Here is a 20,783-nt window from a genome sequence, read left to right as displayed (position 1 = left end):
GCAAAAATGGGAGCTGGGTTTTTTTTTTTAACCTGCACGTTTCTTAACTTTTTATAAACGTGAAATCATAGTGCACATACCGTACTTTAACTTACGATTTTTTCTGTCGAGATATATTGTCAATACCCGTCCATATTAGTGAATCCATCTCTGTCAGCTGCAGAGTATCTCCCTGTACTGATGTGCTTTATCACTCAGCTCACGCCCTGCTGCCAGAACAGGTGGAATGCTTCCCCCCTCTCAATACTACCAACAAGGCTATTGCTACAACAAAACACCTGCACGTGTCCTGGGCTATTCCTTAAAGCAAATGAGAAGCAGCAGCATTTGGGGCTCAGGACAGCCCAGAAATAGATGCTCACAGATTGGAAAGTGTGACATGTGACAACAGCAGCTTCTCCAGCTGGGGGGCGAGGAGGGACCAGTCAGTGGCCGGCCTAAGACAGCAGGTCACCCAAAGGGAAGGACGCTCGCAGTCCTCTACCGCACAGGCCACAGACACAAGTCAGCCCCCGATGCGACGCAAAAGGCAGAACTTGAAGTTTCAGCAGACAATACAGGAGAACTGCCTTATGACCTTGGGACTGGGTGGCAGTGGAAGAGGGGATGGATTTCTTAAATAGGATTGAAAAAACACTAAACAGAAACTGTAAGACTGCTAAAGCCAACTACATTCCAACTGAGAACTTCTGTTCATCAAAGACACCTTACAAAGAAAGGGAAGGGTGAAGTCACACGCTGGGAGAAGATACGCGCGACACTGCCAACAGCCAGAATATTCTAAGAACCCCTGCAAAATGGTAACGAAGAAAAAGAAGCTGCCAAACGGTAAACTGACAGAAGGCATGAACCAGGGTTAAGTCCAATGGCGACTGAGAGATGCTGAAGGGCAGCGGGCTGGACAGAAAGGAGCCCTGAGGGTGACATCCCAATACCCTGCTGAAAGCCTGGGTTCACACGTGCAGTTTTGCCACGTGCGTTTATGCTGCACTGACGTTTACATACATGTTCTTTAGTATGTAGAAAGAAAGGGGAAAACAAAGTCAATAAAAGGACAGAGGTAAAACCTCAGGCAGAGCTCTGCTGGTGCCATCAGCGTCTCGCGCACTGTAAGCGTAAGAACTTCCACACGTTCCTTGCTGGCCAGCCTGCCTGAGAGGACAGGGCTAGGGGCTGCAGGCAGGCCAGGAAATAAGGAGGGTGGGGAACGAGGCGGGGGAGGATAAAGAAAAGAAGAGCGACTGGGGCGCCTGGGTGGCTCAGTCGGTTAAGCGGCCGACTTCGGCTCAGGTCATGATCTCGAGGTCCGTGAGTTCGAGCCCCGCGTCGGGCTCTGTGCTGACAGCTCAGAGCCTGTTTCAGATTCTGTGTCTCCCTCTCTCTGACCCTCCCCCGTTCATGCTCTGTCTCTCTCTGTCTCAAAAATAAATAAACATTAAAAAAGATTAAAAAAAAGAAAAGAAGAGTGAAAAATCTAGCCAAATGTTTCACATCAGCCATCGATTTGTCCTTAAGCCTTTTGGGTCCTTCAGCAAAAACCTACATAAACCTGATTACACTAAATCCACGCCATCCAAATTCACAAAGTTAAAAAAAAAAAAAGTGGGGCTATTACCATATAAAGTTAATAAACAAAAGAACTATTAAAATGTTTCTGTGAGGGGCGCCTGGGTGGCTTAGCCGGTTAAGCGTCTGACTTGACTTCGGCTCAGGTCATGATCTCAAGGTTCGTGTGTTTGAGCCCTGTGTCAGGCTTTGTGCTAACAGTAAGGAGCCTACTTGGGATTCTCACTCTCCTTCTCTCTCTGCCTCTCTCTAAATAAATAAATAAACTTAAATTTTTTTAAATAAATGTTTGTGAAAAAAAAGGTTAGTAAAAGTTATTACCATAAATTTGCATATCACTTCAAATTCTCTGGAGCACTTTTGTATCTATTAGCTTTCTTAACAGAACAAATACATGCTAATATCCCAACTGACAAGACAACTGGCGACTGACAGACTGAGGAACTTCTCCACAATTAAATAGCTAATAACAGACCACAAAGAAACAATCAGGCCTCCTTACTCTTACATGAACCTTCTATGGTTTATAGTATCTGAATACCATAAACAGTATGGTTTGTTCACAAACCCAAAGACCTAGAGGTTATTTTAAATGCTTACTGAGTGAGTACCCACCATACCTACTACGTTCATGCAAGACATTTTTACCTTTTAACCTTCACATCAACTTCAGAGGTATGTAATAATACTCCCATTTTACAGATTAGGGGACTGAGGGTCTGAAGAATTACGTAGGTCATTCAAGGCCACATAACTAGTAGACAGAAGACCTATAATTCAAATCTAGGGCCTAGATAGTAGGCAAAAAATATTTGTTGGCAGAATGAAACATAAAAGTCTACTGATAGCTCTGATTTAAAACAAAGTAAGCAAAGGTAAATTCCTTCATCAATTCAAGACACCACCCACAAATCCATCCCAGTTCATCCGGATTTGGAACTACCTGCAACTTACCTGCAACTCCCCTCCCTACTCACTACCACCCGGTCTTATCACATCCTATCAGAAACTGAGGAAGTGTACACACCTCAGGCCACAACTGATTATACACATTAAGTGTCTCCACGGCACCAGCAACCAGCAGGAGAGAGAGGGTACCTGCTGGGTACACATGGGTACCTGCTGTGCTGGAGAATTCCACCCAACTCTGCACAGCCAGAACCCATATCTGAAGCCAACAATCTGACACAAAGGTGCCCCACATGAGTTTTCTAAAGACCCCAAAACCGCTAACTCGTGAAAAAAGGACAGCCTTGTTTTCTACCAATCAAGAGAACCCAACTTCCTCTTTGCCACTAACTACCCTGGTTTTCCTCCTTCGATGCACTGCCTGCAAGATGAAAAGCAACCATGTCCCCAAGCCCCCGTCACTTGAGAGTTAGGGAGATGTCCCATTCCTGTCCCACTAATATGGGGAAGGGCCAAAGCAGAAAAACCAAAAAGTGGCCGGCCCCAAAGCATAATGCCCACATCCCCCCAAAGAGCCGCTCCTCAATCTGCCCTTCCCTTGGTGTCCACACCCACACCCCCTAAATCTGAGGGCTCTTCTATCACTGCGGGATGGCCCCCCCCCCAACTCCCTGCCCTCTCAGCTAATGCAGTCTCAGTTCTGAGCGGGCCAGTTGTACCGAGTGTGACCAACATCACAACGCTGAGCACACTTCCCCAGCCCCAGCCACAGGATTCAGTCTTGGTCAGACAGACCTACATGAACATCCTGCGGGGGCTGTGAATTGCTTCACTGATGTGTGAGAACACATGTGGCTTCAGCTCCCCCCTTCCCCCTCCCTCTTGTCTTGAATGCGGACACCGCGTGTAGAGCTGTGGCAGCGATGCTGAGACCCCGAGGTGGGAGCCAGCTGGTGAGGCAGAAAAGCACAAACGACGTAGGTCGTAAGGCATCATCGATCTGCCAGATGCACTCCTGTCTAGTCAAGGTGGGTTGGCTGAGTTAGCTCTGCTCCGTCACCATCAGCGGCTGTTCTACTACCAAACACTGGTGTCCCTAGGTTTCCGAGGCCCCGCACCCTAAATGTGATTCACATCCAACCAGCCTCTTCACCGGCCCCTCACTTTCTAACTTGCTCCCACCCCTCGGTATTTCCTCTTAACAGCACCATCACAGCTGACAGAAGCATGAGGCATATGCCACTCGTTCTACCTCCACTCCCCGCCCCTAACTGGTTACCCAGTACCGACTCCACTTGTTAAAGTCACTCAGGACTCCGCTCTATCTTCAGGCCCTCTGCCATAGCTTAGTTTGGACCACCACCTCCGGCTTCAATCACTGTCTGTCTCTGTGTCTCTCAGGGATGACCCAGGCCACCAGGGTCAGAACCCCCGGAACACTCACGAAACCCACTGTTCCTAAATCCCCGGAAGGTGAAGACAAGAGCCCCGGGCGGTGCCTGAGCACACCGCAGTGGGGGGAGTCCCTGCCTTCCGCTCTCTACCACCGTGCACCCTCCAGCCTGCTGCCAGCCCTCTGCTGCCTCTCAGGTCCACTACCAGCAGCATCACCTAGCAAGTTCTGAAACGCTGCCGGCCGCTCCCCAGCAGGGGACCAGGTAGCCACAGAGTGCAAAAGCTCCCCTGAGGATTCGGATAAGCACCCTGCCCTAACCAAAGCGTCCCTGGCCCACTCGCAAACATCCCCTTGTTTTCCTGTGTCTTGAGGGAAGCCAACTGTGGCCCTTCAAGGCTCTTTTCAATCCCTCCCAGCCACCCCAGAGCCCACTGCCTCAGCCCCAGAACCATCCGACCCAAACACACCGGCTCCTTTGTAGCCACCTACTTGTGGATAGATCCTTCCTCTGCTTGGAATCTTCCTGCGGATAGAAAACTCCTGCGCCTGAGACCCAGGTCAAATGCCACCACCCCAGGAGCCTTTCCAACCCCCAGGCAGAGCCGGCTGTCGTGTGTCTTGCGAGTCTATGACCCTCCATCATGTGGCTGACTCCCTGACCAGACCAAGGGTGTCCCAAGCGCTGAGGCTGTATTAGCGAGCTGAATCATCCCCGTGCCCAAGCACAGCACATTCTGAGGAAACTTTCTGTAAAATATCATAAAGGGCAAAATCCCCAATCTACAACAGCTTCTAAAATTTGTGAATAAACTAACAATCTGATAGAAAAATGGGCAAAAAAACATGAACAGCCGTTTCATTCATTCATAAATAGAGAAAGAAAGAAAGAAAGAAAGAAAGAAAGAAAGAAAGAAAGAAAGAAAGAAAGAAACAAAGAAAGAGAGAGAGAGAGAGAGAGAGAGAGAGAGAGAGAGGTGCCCGGGTGCCTCAGTCGACTTTGGCTCAGGTCATGATCTCGCGGTCTGTGAGTTCGAGCCCCATGTAGGTCTCTGCGCTGACAGCTCAGAGCCCAGAGCCTGCTTCGGATTCTGTGTCTCCCTCTCTCTCTGCCCCTCCCCCGTTCACACTCTCTCTCTCTCAAAAATAAACATTAAAAAAAATTTTTAATAAAACAAATAAATAAAAATGGCCCTTAAAACACATGAAAATTTGCTCAATCTACCTTTAAAAAAAAAAAAGAAAGAAAGAAAACTAGGGGCACCTGGGTGGCTCAGTCAATTGAGCATCTGGCTCTTGATTTTGGCTCTGGTCGTGATCCCAGGGTCATGGGATTAAGCCCCAAGTCGGGCTCTGTGCTGAGTTTCTCTCTCTCTCTCTCTCTCTCTCTCTCTCTCTCTCTCTCTCTCTGCCCCTGTCCCCCCTCGCTCTCTCTCTCTAAAATAAAATTTAAAAAAAAAGAAAACTAAACTAAAATACATTCTCACCGTCAGACTGACAGAAAAAACAAACAGGCACTGTGGGCGAGGCTATGGGGAAACCAGTACTCTCAGCACCGCTGATCCAACTGAGCATGAGGTGAGCCCTGAGCACAGAGACCTGCCAAAACCTAGCAAACCCACACCACCACCCTTTTACCCTGCACTCCCACTCCAGGAAACCTAGCCCACAGATACTATGGCAAAGAGCATAAAATGAAGTTCGTACAGGGCTATTTGCTGCAAAATATCATGGCAAAAGACTGAAAATAACACAAGTCCTTGAATAAGCTATGGTACACTAAAAAAAAAAATACTATACAATTGTAGAAGGAATGAGGGAGAGTTGTATACAGCTATGGATTCTATGAAGTAAAAAAAAGAAAGGTGTAGAACATATAGGGGGCATGCTACCTTTGTGTAAAAAGGATATCTCTGTGTGTGTGTGTGTGTGTGTGTGTGTGTGTGTGTGCAGAGATAAAACTTAAAGGCAAGTATGTGCATACAGTATCTTTAAATTTTCAAACAACAGTGGAAGAATTAACCAAAATAATAAAACAATAAAAATGGTTAGGTGGTTACCTCTGGGCGGGGGAGGGACAGAGCAGACAAGACGGGGAAGGAAGTGAGCCAGCCCTCTGGAAGGTACGTGATTGTATAAGGACACAGAAGGGGCAGCCGCCGCCGGACGCAGCACCCCGGACAGCTCTCATGGCCCCCGTCTAAGAGCTTCCACAGATGACCCCACTTTGTCTACACAACCCGCCCAAGAGAGACACTGCACCCACTCCCATTTGCCACAAACCAGGCAAGAAGAGAAAAACAGGGTCGGTATCTGTGCAGGGCCTACTCCATACCAGGACAGGAACTTAGTTATCAGAACCTCATTCAATCCTCACCGCACTGAACACTTACTACCCCATCTCACTTATGAAGACACTGAGGTCCATCCAGAGAGGACCTATGTCCACAGAGAAGGGACAGACATGGGGTTCAAACCCATGTCTGTCTGATTTCAACTCTCCACATTTCAATATCAAGTGAAAAGATTAAAAAGCATGCCTGAGGTAAGGTTTTCTTTTGTTCATTTGCCTTTACAAGTAAGACTAAAACTACAGCCATAAACTGCTCCTCCCACTTCTTGGGGTGAGCGCGTGGACAAACGTGCATGTCGAGGCACAACCACCCCCCTGCACACCACATGGGCAACCCCAACCACCAACAGCAGGAGCGACTTCCAAATACACACACGCTGTGGTTCAGTCAAGGCACCAAAGGCTCACCTGGCTTCTGTGAGCCTCCAGAGGAAAACCCGTCTCCCCACGGACCTGTGGAATGAACGCACTCTGTGTTCCAACAAATATTTATTGAACACTTAAGTGCAAGTACGGCTGGGAATATGATGATGAAAGAGACAAGACCCTTGACCTTTAAGGAAACTGTGCAGTGAGAGAGGGATACTTTTACGAAGTAAAAAGTACGAGAGGAATTTGCTTTAAATACTCAGAAGAAAGTGGGGCTCGGGGGTGGGGACAGACGAAATATGAAAGACACAACACTGACGACTGTTTACACCCAGTGACTGATTAAAACCCCTCTCCTTACTTTTGTGTACGTTTGGAAATTTCCATTAGAGGTACAGACAGGGTGCTTTGGAAACTCAGACGTGAATGAAACACACCAGAGGCTTGAATGCAAGGCCCGGAGCCACTACCACCGGGGCTAAAGGCAGCCACCCCCCACACCCCAGTTCCTGACCTGCCGATCCCACCTCAGGGGTGCTGCACAGAGCAGGAAATCCCTGAGAGAAAGGCTCACACACGCTGCAAAGCGCCACACAAACATAAAGCAGTGTCATAACCATCAGTACTCAAATGCCCCTTCCCTGGGTTCCACAGCCCCTCTGTCTCATTTTCAGACATAAGGTAGAAGTAAAGTCTCGTGTTAAGCAGCCAACTCGGTCGACGTGCTTACGGGAAGTGCTTTTTCTTCACTTGAGAACATTCAGCCCAGCCATGCTAACACCTGCCACTGACATCCTGCGATAACATCCTTCGTGTTTTCAGTGCATGAATAAAACAGAAAAGTGGGGTTATGTAATACACAAATTATTTAATGACCTGCTTTTCCAAATATATTGTGACCAGATCTGTTTTTGTGTTTGTTGCTCTGTATCCTATTTCTGGTTCATCTTTTCAAATGTTTAAGGATACTGAAATAACTAGGAACAAATCTAAGAAACTGACAGCATTTCATACATGAAATAATTTCAATGTCAGGCTAAAATATATCTTCTTTAAAAACATATCTTGGGGTGCCTGGGTGGCTCAGTCGGTTGTGCATCCGACTTCGGCTCAGGTCATAATCTCACAGTTTGTGAGTGTGAACCCTACGTTGGGCTCTGTGCTGTCAGCACAGAGCCTGCTTTGGATCCTCTGTCGCCCTCTCTCCCTGCCCCTCCCCTGCACACACATGTGCACGCACACGTGCACTCACTCGTGCTCTCTCAAATATTCTTAAAAATATAATAAACAAATAAAATATATCTTATTTAGGGGCATCTGCGTGGCTTAGTCAGTTGAACATCTGACTCTTGATTTTGGCTTGGGTCATGATCCCAGGGTCGTGGGATCGAGCCCCATGTCAGGCTCTGCATTGAGCATGGGGACTGCTTGGGACCCTCTCTTTCTCTCCCCCTGCCCTTCTACCTTACTCTCACTCTCTCTAAAATAAAAAATTTTTAGAAAAGCTTGGGTGGCTCAGTCTTAAGCATCCAACTTCGGCTCAGATCTCACAGTTCATGAGTCCAAACCCCACATCGGGCTCTGCGCTGACAGTGCAGAGCCTGCTTGGGATTCTCTTTCCCTGCTCCTCTCTGACTCACTCTTTCTTTCTCTCTCAAAATAAATAAGTAAACTTTACAAAAATTAAAAAATTAAAAATTAAATTTTTTTAATCTTATTTATATCAAGACCTTTAGTTCTCTGTTTAGGTAAGTTTAGCATTATTTTCAACACAGGAGTTAAAAGTTTAAACAAAGGGGAGGTGCCTGGGTGGCTCAGTCGGTTAAGCATCTGACTCCTGATTTTGGCTCAGGTCACGATCCCTGAGTTGTGGGATTGAGCCCCATCAAGTTCTACACTGAGCATGGAGCCTGCTTAAAATTCTCTCTCATTCTCTCTCTCTGTCTCTGTCTCTCTCTCTCTCTCCACCTCTCCCCCACTCGTGTGCTCTCTCTAAAATAAAAAAAAAATGTAAGTTTAAACAAAGGGCGACATCACTAAGATACTGCATATAATGTACACATTTATTAGGATACTCTGGAGTTTAAATCCTATGTTTTTGCAAGTCATGCCCTTCTGTATTATCTGGCTCCTTAAACTTCATCTGTTTTGATCCTGAGAGTTGGAACTGTTTCAGCTGTGTTTCAGGACATTCCAGAGAAGAGACTAAGGACAGACTCTTCTCCATCTTCTGCTACCAGCACACAGCATCCTACACCATCCGTGTCAGGAATTCTCAATTGAAGGACAGCCCTGTTTCTGTTTCCTTTAGTATAAAATAATGCTCATTTTAGGAAATTCAGGAAAGTAGAAATAGAAATAATCCAAATTGCACCACCCCTGGTATCAGGGCACAATCCATGGCATTAGTTTGGAAACTTTCTTCATCTTACTTCCCATGCACGGTGTTTTGCACAAAGCTGAATGGCCTTCTGTACACAATGCCTCTGTTTCCCCAGCATCACAAAGTACTGTCCACATTACTGCCTTCCTCAATCACCTGAATGGCTGCTGTACGCACAAGAGCAACAACTCGCTCTGCCACTTCCCAGTTCTGTGGCCTGGGCACTCGGCCACCTCATGGCAACCTTCTCACACTCCCGAAGATGAAGTAAGACCACCTATGCATGGTGCGGGGTGCCAGCACACAACAGCTGTCAGCCGTGGTCATTAACTCAGTGAGTTGTTAAACTGGAGTGTCTTCTGGGCTTACAATTTTTATGTTTAATGCTGCAATAAACACAACATCCTCTGTGCTTTTTCATATTTAAGATTATCTCCTTGGGACAGGATCCTACCATGGAAATTACTGAGTCAAGAGTAGGGACTTTCTTGGAGTTTTTCAAACATGTCACCAATTGCTTCCCCAAATGGTTGCACCACATGTGCTGCTGGAGGGTGAAGAAGCTACAGGGTTTCTATAAACAGCAAAATTCCAGCTCATACACAACACTGGCTGGATATAAAAATACACTTAGACAATTATGACTAGTCGACAGTAAAAAAATACACTTAGATAATTAGACTCATAACTCAGTATTGACAAACCTAGGTTTTTTACTTGCCCTCTTAAACTAAATGAAAACACAGAGAAAAGAGATAACAATTTCTGACTTCCTTTTCGCTCAGCTTCTGAGTACTAGTCCCTCTTTATCAAAGAGTTTAAATACAAAAGCTACCAAGTGGAATTAGACTTAACGAGATGAGTATTTCAAATTTTCCAAAACCATATAAAGAATGAGTCTGCACTCCCAAACTTGAAATATAGAAGAGTTCTAGGACAATAAAAAGTCAGAAATACAGATATTTCCTTTCAAACCCTTCAAATACGTAAATGTCTCATAACCATCCATAAGACTGATTCTATCACGCATCCCTCTATGAACTCCACTGAGACCAACCCAAAATGTCCAAGAATACCAACCAATTCTGAGAAGTTCATAGCTGATTTTAAGTATTACAGCGTATGTAGCTTGAGAGAACAAATCCAGATGGAAAAAAGTGGTCCTCTTCAACAAACAGTGCTGGAATATCTGCATGGGAAAGGGTGAAACTGGACCTTTTCCTTCCACCACATACAAAAATTAACTCAAAATGGATCAAAGACTAAATAAAAAGATAAAACACTCTTAGAAGAAAACACTAAAGTACATCTTCGTGACCCTGGATTTCTCAAATATGACACCAAAAGCACAAACAAGAGACGGAAAGCATAAGGCGGACTTCATCAAAATTTGTAATCCTTTTGTGCTTCAAAGGACACTATCAAGACAGTGAAAAGAGAACCCACAGAAGGGGAGAAAATATTTGCAAATCACTGATTTGATAAGGGTCCAATATTTACAATATATAAAGATTTACAACTCAACAGAAAGATAGCCCAACTTAAAACCGGGCAAAGGACTGAAATAGACATTTCTCCAAAGATATACAAATGGCCAAGAAGCACATGAAAAAACACTCAACAACAAAAAGAAAGACAGACAGACAGACAGACATGCCCAACATCGTTAGTCACTAAGGAAATGCAAATCAACACCAGGAGATACCACTTTGCACGCATCAGGATGGCCCCATTATTTAAAAAAAAAAAAAAAAAAGTGCTGGCAAATGTGGAGAAACTGGAATCCTTCTCTATTGCTGTTGTGTTGTTGGAAATGTAAGATGAACAGTTTAGATGTTCTTCAATAAGGTAAACACAGAATTACCCAGCAATTCTACTCCCTGGATAAACACTCAAAAGAACTGAAAACAGGTATTCAAACAATAACTTGTCCATAGCAGCTCTATTCATAACAGCCAAACAGAAGTGATTCAAACATACATCAACATATGAATGGATAAACAAAATGTGGCATATCCATACAATGACATACTATTAGGCCATAAAAAGGAACGAAGTCCTGATACATGCTACAACATGGATGAACCTTGAAAACACTATGCTAATGGAAAGATGCCAGACACAAAAGGCCACATGTTATATGATTCCATTTATACAAAATATCCAGAACAGGCAAACCCATGGAGACAGAAAGTGGACGAGTGGCTGGGGAAGAGGAGGGAATGGGGAGTGACTGCTCAATGGGGAAGGGGTTTCCTTGGAGGGGAAAAAGTTCTGGAACTAAATAGTGGTGCTGGCTGCACAACACTGCTAATGTACCTAATGCCACTGAATTGTATACATTTAAAATGGTCAAACGGTAAATAAAAAGAATCAGAGTATCCCTCTTCCATCTTGGCGCAAGGGACAAAGCACTGCTCATCTTGGAGCATGGGGTGTACCTCACCACGGTGGGGCCAGAGAAGCCAGCTCAGGAAAACCACCACTGCCCAGACACCATCACCTTCAGATGAGGAAGAGCAGAGCCAGCCAGAAGTGGGTGACAGGTGACCCAAGGCACTGCACTGCTCAGACTGAGGCTGCAAGGATGGCCCGGCCAGAGCAGCAGGCACAGCGCTGGACCTGTGGCCAATATCAGGCGGGACTCACATTCCCTCTGGCAGCCAAGCACACAGCTCATGGCAGCTCAAACCCGTAGACTGGCAAACACATTCTAGGACTGATAAATCAAAACAAAAAAGCGGAGGTAAGAGGCTGAAGCTACACTATAATGCACATGAATAAATCTAAATGAATTTATTACAGAAACCGGAAGACCATTTTAGAAACTATGCGCTTCTTGTTGTAAGATTACAGGAAGACACTGACTCTATTAAAAAATTAAAGTTTTTTCAAGGACAGGGTGCACCAGAATGAGAACATGATGAAATTAAAGTACAACAAGCTGCGATACAGGCCATGATTAGAAAAGGAAGCAAAAACAATCACTCCAGCAGAATTAAAACCCACATGTGAAGGGCTAAAGGGAAAAATGTACACTGCAGAAAATGTCACTGGTCATGAACAAGACAAAATTGAGACACAGAACGCTGTAGCCTACAGTGGAGAGAAGAAAAGACAGGGGAAAGCTCTCCAACAGATTGATAAAGGGACAGATCAGCCTACAATAAGAACCATCCAAAAGAACACAAAACAAGCAGAGATGCAAAAATCTGAAGTACAAACCCAAAAAAGAAACGCAAAGACCTGCCAGGCTGATGTGCCGAAATTCCAGGCACAGGAGGGAGGAGGGCAGCCTCCCTCAGCCCAGACTGGACACGGTGCCCCACAACCCCACCTCAGGGCTCCAGCCCAAAGATGAAACAACAGATTGCAACACAGCAAGCAAATGTTCAAAGGCCAAAGAGCCAGCTTCAAGGGGCTCTCCTGGGGAAATGTAGACAATTTGAGCATCAAAAGGAATGACTGTGACTGATTGTAAAACACTGAACAAAAATAGTGAATCCATAGGGAGAGAGAGAGAGAGAAAAGAAAACATCTGCCTTCTGTTGGGAATGACTCTTCTACCGAATCCTTACTTTGAAAATTGGTAATTAAACAGAATCTAGCAATTACCCTGCCTTTTTTTTTTTTTTTCAGGAGAAACTGTAGTCCTTCCCCAGTTGAAGTGGGTAAATTTTACAGAATACCAACAGATACACATGGAAGAAATGACAGAAAGGGGCAGGCGGGGCGGCGGGGTGGGGAACTCTCCATTTTGCAAACTCTTAATGTAGCTGATTCAGGCAAGTATTATGTATGAATGCTCAAGAAAGCAGCCGAGCAGATTGTTAAAGAAAAGAATATTTGCACGGTGCCCAGGAAGGACCGCACAGGTTACCTCCTAACTGCCAAGAGGGAAATCTACATTTTCAGCAGGAAGATCTAGCATCTCCACATAAAGCAAATGATGACACAGCAGAGGGGACAGCCTAACAGGACACTGAAAATCCCAGATTTAGGAGATTTGCCCAAAACATCAACCTGAACGTATTCGAGTCTTCAAACCTCTCACTTCCACTTTACAGCAAATAAAAGGATCAAAGAAACCACAAGGAAACAATCAGACAAATCCAGACACAGATTTAACAAGACCGCTTCCCTGGTCTCTTCACAGAGTCAGTGTCATAATGGGGAGGAGAGGGAGAAGGTGGCTATGGGTGTTCTAAGCTGAGAGTCTGAAGAGGTACAACAACCAAACACAATGCATGTGGGGCGCCTGGGTGGTTCAGTTGGTTAAGCATCCAACTCTTGATTTCAGCTCAAGTCATGATCTCACAGTTCATGAGTCTGAGCCCCAAGTCAGGCTCTGTCTCTCTTCTATCTTCATAGAATATATGGTACAACCATTACAAGGGATAAGAATAAAGAGATTTTATTTTTTTAATGTTTATTTGTTTTTGAGAGACAAAGAGAGCAAGTGGAGGAGGGGCAGAGAGAGAGAATCCCAAGCAAGCTTTGAGTTGTCAGCACAGAGTCCAACTTGCGGCTCAAAACTCACGAACCACAACATCATGACCTGAGCTAAGTCAAGAGCCTGACGCTTAACCAACTGAGCCACCCAGGTGCCCCAAGAATAGAGACTTTAATAACACGAGAAATACCTGTAACATGAAAGTGGAGACTTACATATATGTTCATTCCAACTCAATTAAACACACCCAGAAACACAGTCTGGAAGGAAATACAAAAGTAACAATAATGATAGTGCAGATGGACCTCTGGGTGCTGAATTCAGGAATTTACCTTCTTCCCCTCCCCTCCCTTCCATCTCCTTCCTCACCAGCTTCTCACTTCCTTCTCAGATTGGTTCTCCTGCTCCCCCCACCTCTGAAAGCCAGTGGCCAGAGCTAAGTGGGCCCTCCCACTGTGCCACTGTTCCCTCTCTCAGCCTCCAGGAACCACCCCCACTGTCAAGGGGCTGGGTAGGACCCAGTAGGAAGAGGTGTGGTATGGAATCTACAAGGCTTGGGTGGCACACTGGCGAGCCACCTAACTGCTCTGAGCCTACATCCCTCCGCTGTAAAGTTGGGATAGTTGAGAATAAAGAATCCAGGGTACCACTGCAGCAGGGCACAGTGAGGGCAAAATCCCAAAGCTGGTCCCCACCAGTCCTCAAGCAGACCTCCTTATGTCAGAGAAGAGCTCCAGTTATCCCACAAGCCTCCTCTTCCCCAACACCCACACCAAACCATCACCAAGTTCTCACAATGTCAAATCCAACTAAGTCTCCCTATTACCACCACCACAACCTCAGCCCAGGCTACCAGCACTCACTCGGCCAACGACAACACAGCCAGAGCAACCTTTTCAACATAGATCAGATTATGTCTCGCTCCTTCCTGAAATCTTTTATTTTTTTAACTGTTTATTTATTTATTTTTGAGAGAGAGCAAGCAGGGGAGGGACAGAGAGAGAGACTCCCAAGCAGGCTCTGCACTGTCAGCACAAAGCCCAACACGGGGCTCGAACCCATGAACTGTGAGATCATGACCTGAGCCAAAATCAAGAGTCAGACGCTTAACCAACTGAGCCACCCAGGCGCCCCTAAATCTTTTTTTTTTTAATGTTCATTTATTTACTTTTGAGGGGGGAGGAGAGGCAGAGAGAGAAAGAGAGAATCTCAAGCAGGCTTTGCACCATCAGCACAGAACCCAGTATAGGGCTCGAACTCACAAACTGTGAGACCATGACCTGAGTCAAAACCAAGAGTCAGATGCCAACTTTTAGCCGACTGAGCCACCCAGGCACCCGTTTTTTGTTTTTGTTTTTGTTTTTGTTTTGAGAGAGAGAGCACAAGTGAGCGAGGCACAGAGAGAGAATCTCAGGAGGGGCAGAGGGAGGAGGGGAGACAGAGGCAGAAGCAGGGCTCACCGGAAGAAGGGCTCATGGGGCGCAAGCTCACACCGTGTGGGGCTGGAGCTTACTAACCATGAAATAACGACCTGAGCCAAAGTCAGATGTTTAACGACTGAGCCAGCCAGGTGCCCCTGTCTTTTGTTTAAAGTAGGCTTCACGCCCAGCATGGAGCCCAAAAGGGGGCCTGAACTCAGGACCCTGAGCTCAAGACCTGAGCTGAGATCAAGAGTCAGACGCTGGGGCACCTGGGTGGCTCAGTCGGTTAAGCCTCCAACTGTGGCTCAGGTCATGATCTCACAGTCCATGAGTTTGAGCCCCATGTCAGCCTCTGTGCTGACAGCTCAGAGCCTGCAGCCCATTTCAGATTCTGTGTCTCCCTTTCTCTCTGCTCCTCCCCCACTCACATTCTGTCTCTCTCAAAAATAAACATTAAAAAAAAGAAAAGAAAAGAAAGAAATAGAACACTACCAGCACTCCAGAAGCTCCCTCTCTCATGGGCCATCCAATCACTACCCATATCTTCCCACTGTGCAAACTTCTCTGGTAATCATTTCTTTGCATGCAAACTTAAAGACACAGGCAGGCAAGACTAAACACCTTAGTATCTGATCCATTCTGAATTTGATCTAAATGGAATCACACATAACATTCTTTAATGTCTGGCTTTTTTGGCCAGACTACATTAATGCTGTAATTAATCCTTAACTCAGCAGGTAGCAGTTCATTTTCATTGATGCATAGTATTCTCTTGAAAGAACATACCATGATTTATTCATCCATTCTACTGTTGACTGACATTTGGCTTCTTTCCACTTTTGAGCTACTACCAAAACTACACTAGTAATATTCTTGTACGTGGTGCCTCTTGAAGTACATTAGCTTGCATAAGCTATTAGATACACACACCTACAAGTGGAATTGCTGAAATACAGGATACACATTTAAGAGACTTTAAGAGACACTGACAAAATGTCTTCTAACATGGTGTCACCAACTTAATATTCCCACCAATGGCAGGTCAGTTTCCCCTTGCTCCACATTCCTACGAACACCTGGAAAGAGACACCACATGGAAGAGATGTGCAGGGTAAGTATGGGAGTGGGGAGGAGCAGAGCTTCCATGCCCTCTCTGGGCATGCCAGCCCCGCCCCTGCCCCACACCCGCGCACACACACTAGTATGTTCACCAGCCCAGCAACTCTTCGAATCCCCTTGTTAAAGAGTTGTTATAACTCAATCTCCAAACCCCCTCTGCTCCTAGAAGTTGGGAGTAAGGCTGAAAGTTCACATCTTGAATCACTTGTTTGGTCTTTCTGGTGACCAGCTCCCATCCTGAAGCTATCTTGGATGACTTCAGCCCCGCCCTGAGGCACCTCGTTAGCGTAAGTTCAGGTAAAGCCAAATGGGGCTCATGATGAATAACAAAAGACACTCCTATCACTCCTGTTCCAAGTGAACATGAATTTTAAGGGGACGCTCTTCCCACTACAGACCCCATTACTGAACTCAGGGGAAAAAGCAGGCAGCCCCAAATGCCAGCTCACTTCCACAGACCTTCATCCTCCCTGGTTCGCAGCCCTGTGCTACTGCACTGTCTCATCAGCTGCCTCCTGTTAGCAGAAGCTACAGACAGCTGCTCAGTTACCTGGCCCACCATCACCAGAAGCAGAAGTCACTTTTTTCCCACTCATCTCTCCCTACCACCACCCTCCCGTATCAGGTCAAATCGCCCTATTGTCTCCTCCCAAAGCACTCTGGCTGTCACCTGCTTAACGCTCATCAGTGTCATAATGCCACACTAACTGTGCGATTATCTTACCCACGTCTGTCCTGTCTTCAGACTATTAGCTCCAGGAATGTTTTTTGTTGTTGTTCGGTAAGGCACCCCAAGTGCCTAGCACACTTAACAATATTTGCTGAGTTAAAAATGAATCTGTGAAACAAGAAAAATAATGACTAGCTATGATATTCCCACTAGGATTCCATAAATTAATTTTTTAAGAAAGATTTGCATAGCTAATTGTCTGCCAGATTCACTCTTACTTGCTCTCCTGGCCGCTGGAGACGAAGAATCACCCAGCTTGAGCTGAGGGAGGAGGGGTTTGGGGAGAATGACCAAAAAGGCAGAAATAATCCTAAAAGAGACCATTTACTGAATGCTGACGATACACCAGACACTATGCTAGCTAAGTGGACACAGACTGTCCCATTTACTTCTATGACTTATCATCATCACCTCTGTTTTAGGGTTCTGAGAACTACTATTATCGTTTCTATTTTGCAATTTTGCAGATATGGAAACTGAGGCTCAAGAACACACATCTCACATTTACTGGTATTTTCCCTGTTTCAGATCCGGAAACCAAGTCTTAGGAGAGGAGGTTTGGAAACCTGTGATCACGTATCTCATAAGTGGGAGAGCCAGGTGTGAATCAACTTCACTCAACACCAAAGTTTAGGCTCTTAAAGTTTAGGCTCACATGTGAGCTTGAAAAACCTTTCATACCACCATATACCCGCTAGGATGGCTACAGTCAAAAGACGTAATAACTGAGGACCTGGAGAAAACGGAACCCTCACACACTGCTGGTGGGAATGTAAAATGGCACGGCCACTTTGGAAAACAGTCTGGCAATTTCTCAAAGGTTAAGCACAGAGTTACCTTGTGACCCAGCAAATGTAGTGGTAAGTAGATACCCAAGAGAAATGAAACATGCGTCCACAAAGAAACATGTACATAAATGTTAACAGCAGCCTCATTCAGATTAGCCAAAAAGTGGAAATAACCCAAATGCACACGCTCTAACATAGACGAGTTCTGGACACTTACGCTAAGCGAAAGAAGCCAGACACAAAAGGCACATACTGCATGCTTCTATGGATGTGAAATGTCCAGAATCGGCAAATCCTTACGACAGAAAGGAGATTAGCAGCTAAGGTTGACAGAGTTGAGAAGGAATAAGGAACAGATGCTAAAGGTTATGGTGTTTCTTTTGGGGGTGATAGAAACGTTCTAAAATTGACTGTGGTAATGGTTACACAACACGCATATACTAAAAACCACTGAGCTGTATACAGTTTAAGTGAGTAAACCGTATGGTATGTGAATCATATCTTTATAAAGCTATGTTTTTAAGTCTTTTACATTTTGCCTAATTTCTACTAGTTTTCATTTCACAATGGGAAAAACGCTTTGTTTAAATTTGAAATCAGGGATGTAAGCACTTTCATGCACAAAGCCAAAATGTTAACGTTTTTAAAACCTAGAAATAGATTAAACTCAGTCTTAACTGATATACTTCACAGAATCACACTGTTCTTTACTCAAATTTCAAAATAACCTATAATGAGCTGGTGAATTAATTTACCAGCGTTATTTCTTCCATTTTTCTTTTTCCCCCGCTCTTCACTATGCGGTCCTATGGAGTCGTTATTGTGCACTAGTTAGGAAATACAAACAAAGTGATGTGTTTGCTCGGGACAGTTGGAACTTCTAAAAATATTAGACATGCATGAAATGCTAAATAAATGACCATCTCAAATCTCCCCTCATCAAGTTTTCAGTATGCTAAAGACTCGGGGAAAAGTTTTAAAAGAACCTCATTAAAGACTGACTTGGAGTTTTGGTAAGGCTTCTCTTTTTTTTTTTCAACGTTTATTTATTTTTGAGACAGAGAGAGAGAGACAAAGCATGAGGAGGGAAGGGGCAGAGAGAGAGGGAGACACAGAATCCCAAGCAGGCTCCAGGCTCTGAGCTGCCAGCACAGAGCCCGACTCGGGGCTTGAACCCACAAACCGTGAGATCATGACCCGGGCTAAAGCAGCTACAGCATCTCCTGAGAGTTGACTAGAAATGACTCTCAGGCCCCACCCTAGACCTAATCGGCCAGAATCTGCATTTTAACAAGATCCCCAGGGGATGTGCCTGCACATTAAAATCTGAGAAGCACTGGACTGCTATTTCAAAAACTTGAAATACATACAGCTCTGGTCCTGGGCCAGCTTGTCCTCAGTTCCATTCCTTGACCTTATGCTCTGCACCGAATTGCAGGGGGGTTGATCCCGAACGCGCTGGGGTTCCCAAGCAAGAGGCGGGTGGGGTTAGACAGCAGCTGCAGCAGCACCCTCCAAAGGCTCCAGGGCCAGATGACCTAGGGCAGTTCGGCCTCTGGCAGGTGGGAGTTGCTCCTGGGGAGTCTGAAATGCCATGCCCTCCCCTGTCCTCCAGCTTAGGGGTGACAATGGTTTCCTGTTCGTTGCCTCATCTCAGGGTTGCTTCACTGCCCACTGTTTGCATCCCCAGCCCTTCACCGCCTGGGAGACCACCCCCCTACATTGAATCCCCTCTGTTTTAAATGAAGTGGTTTCAGCTTTCCCGTCTAGACCTAGAACGATACCCCATACCATTTTGGATCTCTCTCTTATGCACCACATAAGCCCAGTGCAATTTTCTGAATGGCTTATCTGCTTAAAAAACGGGGCGGGGAGGGGGGGCGGATAGCTAGTGCACACAGAAAACCTCACACTTCCCACATTCAGGCAATCTCTAACAACCCGAAAGAAAAATTAGCCTGAAGCTATTTGTACAGCAGATGTGACTGTATTCAGCAACTCAAGTCGTCAGGGTGTATTTTTAACACTCTACCCATCACTCCTCCTCAACCACAACAGCTGGTAGGTACAGCAACTATTGTGTTGGGGAATGGGGGGGGGGGGGAGGGAGGGAATGCCTCCTAAAGAACAGAATTCTGGACAAACACTGGAATCTCTGAGAGATCTAATCTTAATCACACTTGTAAATCATATGATCTACCCCACACTGGGCACATACCATGCTCCAGGACCAAACAACAGGGGAGAGCAACTCTTATCAGTATCATTTAGGGCTACTTGGAGATCTTCCTAAAAGCACATCTGACTGGTCACTCCCATGCTCTGAATAACCCTCAGTGGCTCCCTCTTGCCCAAGGCCAAAAACCCAACTCCAGGGTTGGCCCTTTAAAATCCAGCCCAATCTACCTTTCCAACCTTTTCTTAATCCCCCTCAAGTTGACCCACTCACCTTCTGACCATTCCCAGCTGTGCCTACACCTTCAGCTACAATGTGTGTCAGTATCTGTCAACTATGTGGAAAGCGCTTCCTTCCCCAATTAGCTTGGCAAACTTTTTCTCTCAAGATCATGGTAGCGGCATTCTCTGTCCCCTGAGCTTCCACAGGACTTACTATGTCATACTGCCACGTGCACAGGTTCCATCTTCTACACGGTAGGATCCAGACTCCTACTGTCCATCTTGGGATCCTGACCATGGTTCCGATCCAGATCCACATTTATTACCTGTGACACCCTGGGCCAATGCCATCGGATGGGGATGATAGGTAACACCCAACTCAATGGGTTCTCCCTAGTACTACATGAGTTAACCCACATAGAGTGCTGTAAAGTTAACCCAAGAAAAATGCCTGGCACCTTGCCTGGTAAGCACTGAAGAATTGCTACCTTACAATTAATTGCCATTACTGCTATATCTGGAACAAAGGAGGGGTTCAATCACCTATTTGCCGAATACCTGGAACACTATACAATAAACCTGTTTGTAACATGCTAAGCCCAAAGACTACCCCACCACAAGTATCAAAGGCTGACAAAAGGTAAAGCAAGAAATGGCTCCCACGGTGAAAGTACAGGCTGAACCTAACTGGCCCCGGAGGAAAAGCGCACTGCAGCAGGGTGAGAGTCTGTGCCAGCTGGATCCGCCGGGGCTGCCCACAGACCCGGCATGCCCTCAGCCACCTGTCCAGCCACCTGCCTCAGGCAGCCGTGTTCTAACAGAGAGGGCTCACCTGTAGCAAAAACCATAAGCAGTTTTCAACGGGAACCGCAATGGGAAAACAAAGGGCGCAACTTTCCTCC

The 20,783-nt window shown here is 45.8% G+C and overlaps 1 protein-coding gene across 4 annotated transcripts in view; it reads right to left on the bottom strand.

Annotated features, from left to right (window-relative positions):
* Nucleotides 1-20,783, bottom strand: part of DGKD (diacylglycerol kinase delta) — a 110,761-nt gene that overhangs the window by 89,090 nt on the left and 888 nt on the right. Inside the window, exon 1 of one of the 4 annotated variants that reach the window (XM_019838907.3) lies at nt 16,691-16,804. The exons of the other annotated variants lie outside the window; for them this stretch is intronic. The gene's annotated coding sequence lies outside the window, so the exon portion shown is untranslated. Of the gene's footprint in view, nt 1-16,690; nt 16,805-20,783 lie in introns of those variants that run through there. 4 annotated transcript variants of the gene reach the window in all.

The sequence above is a fragment of the Felis catus genome, chromosome C1, assembly GCF_018350175.1.
Source record: "Felis catus isolate Fca126 chromosome C1, F.catus_Fca126_mat1.0, whole genome shotgun sequence".
Lineage (NCBI taxonomy): Eukaryota > Metazoa > Chordata > Mammalia > Carnivora > Felidae > Felis > Felis catus.
Note: the sequence above shows the minus strand (reverse complement) of the source record. Positions and strands in the feature narration are given on the sequence as shown.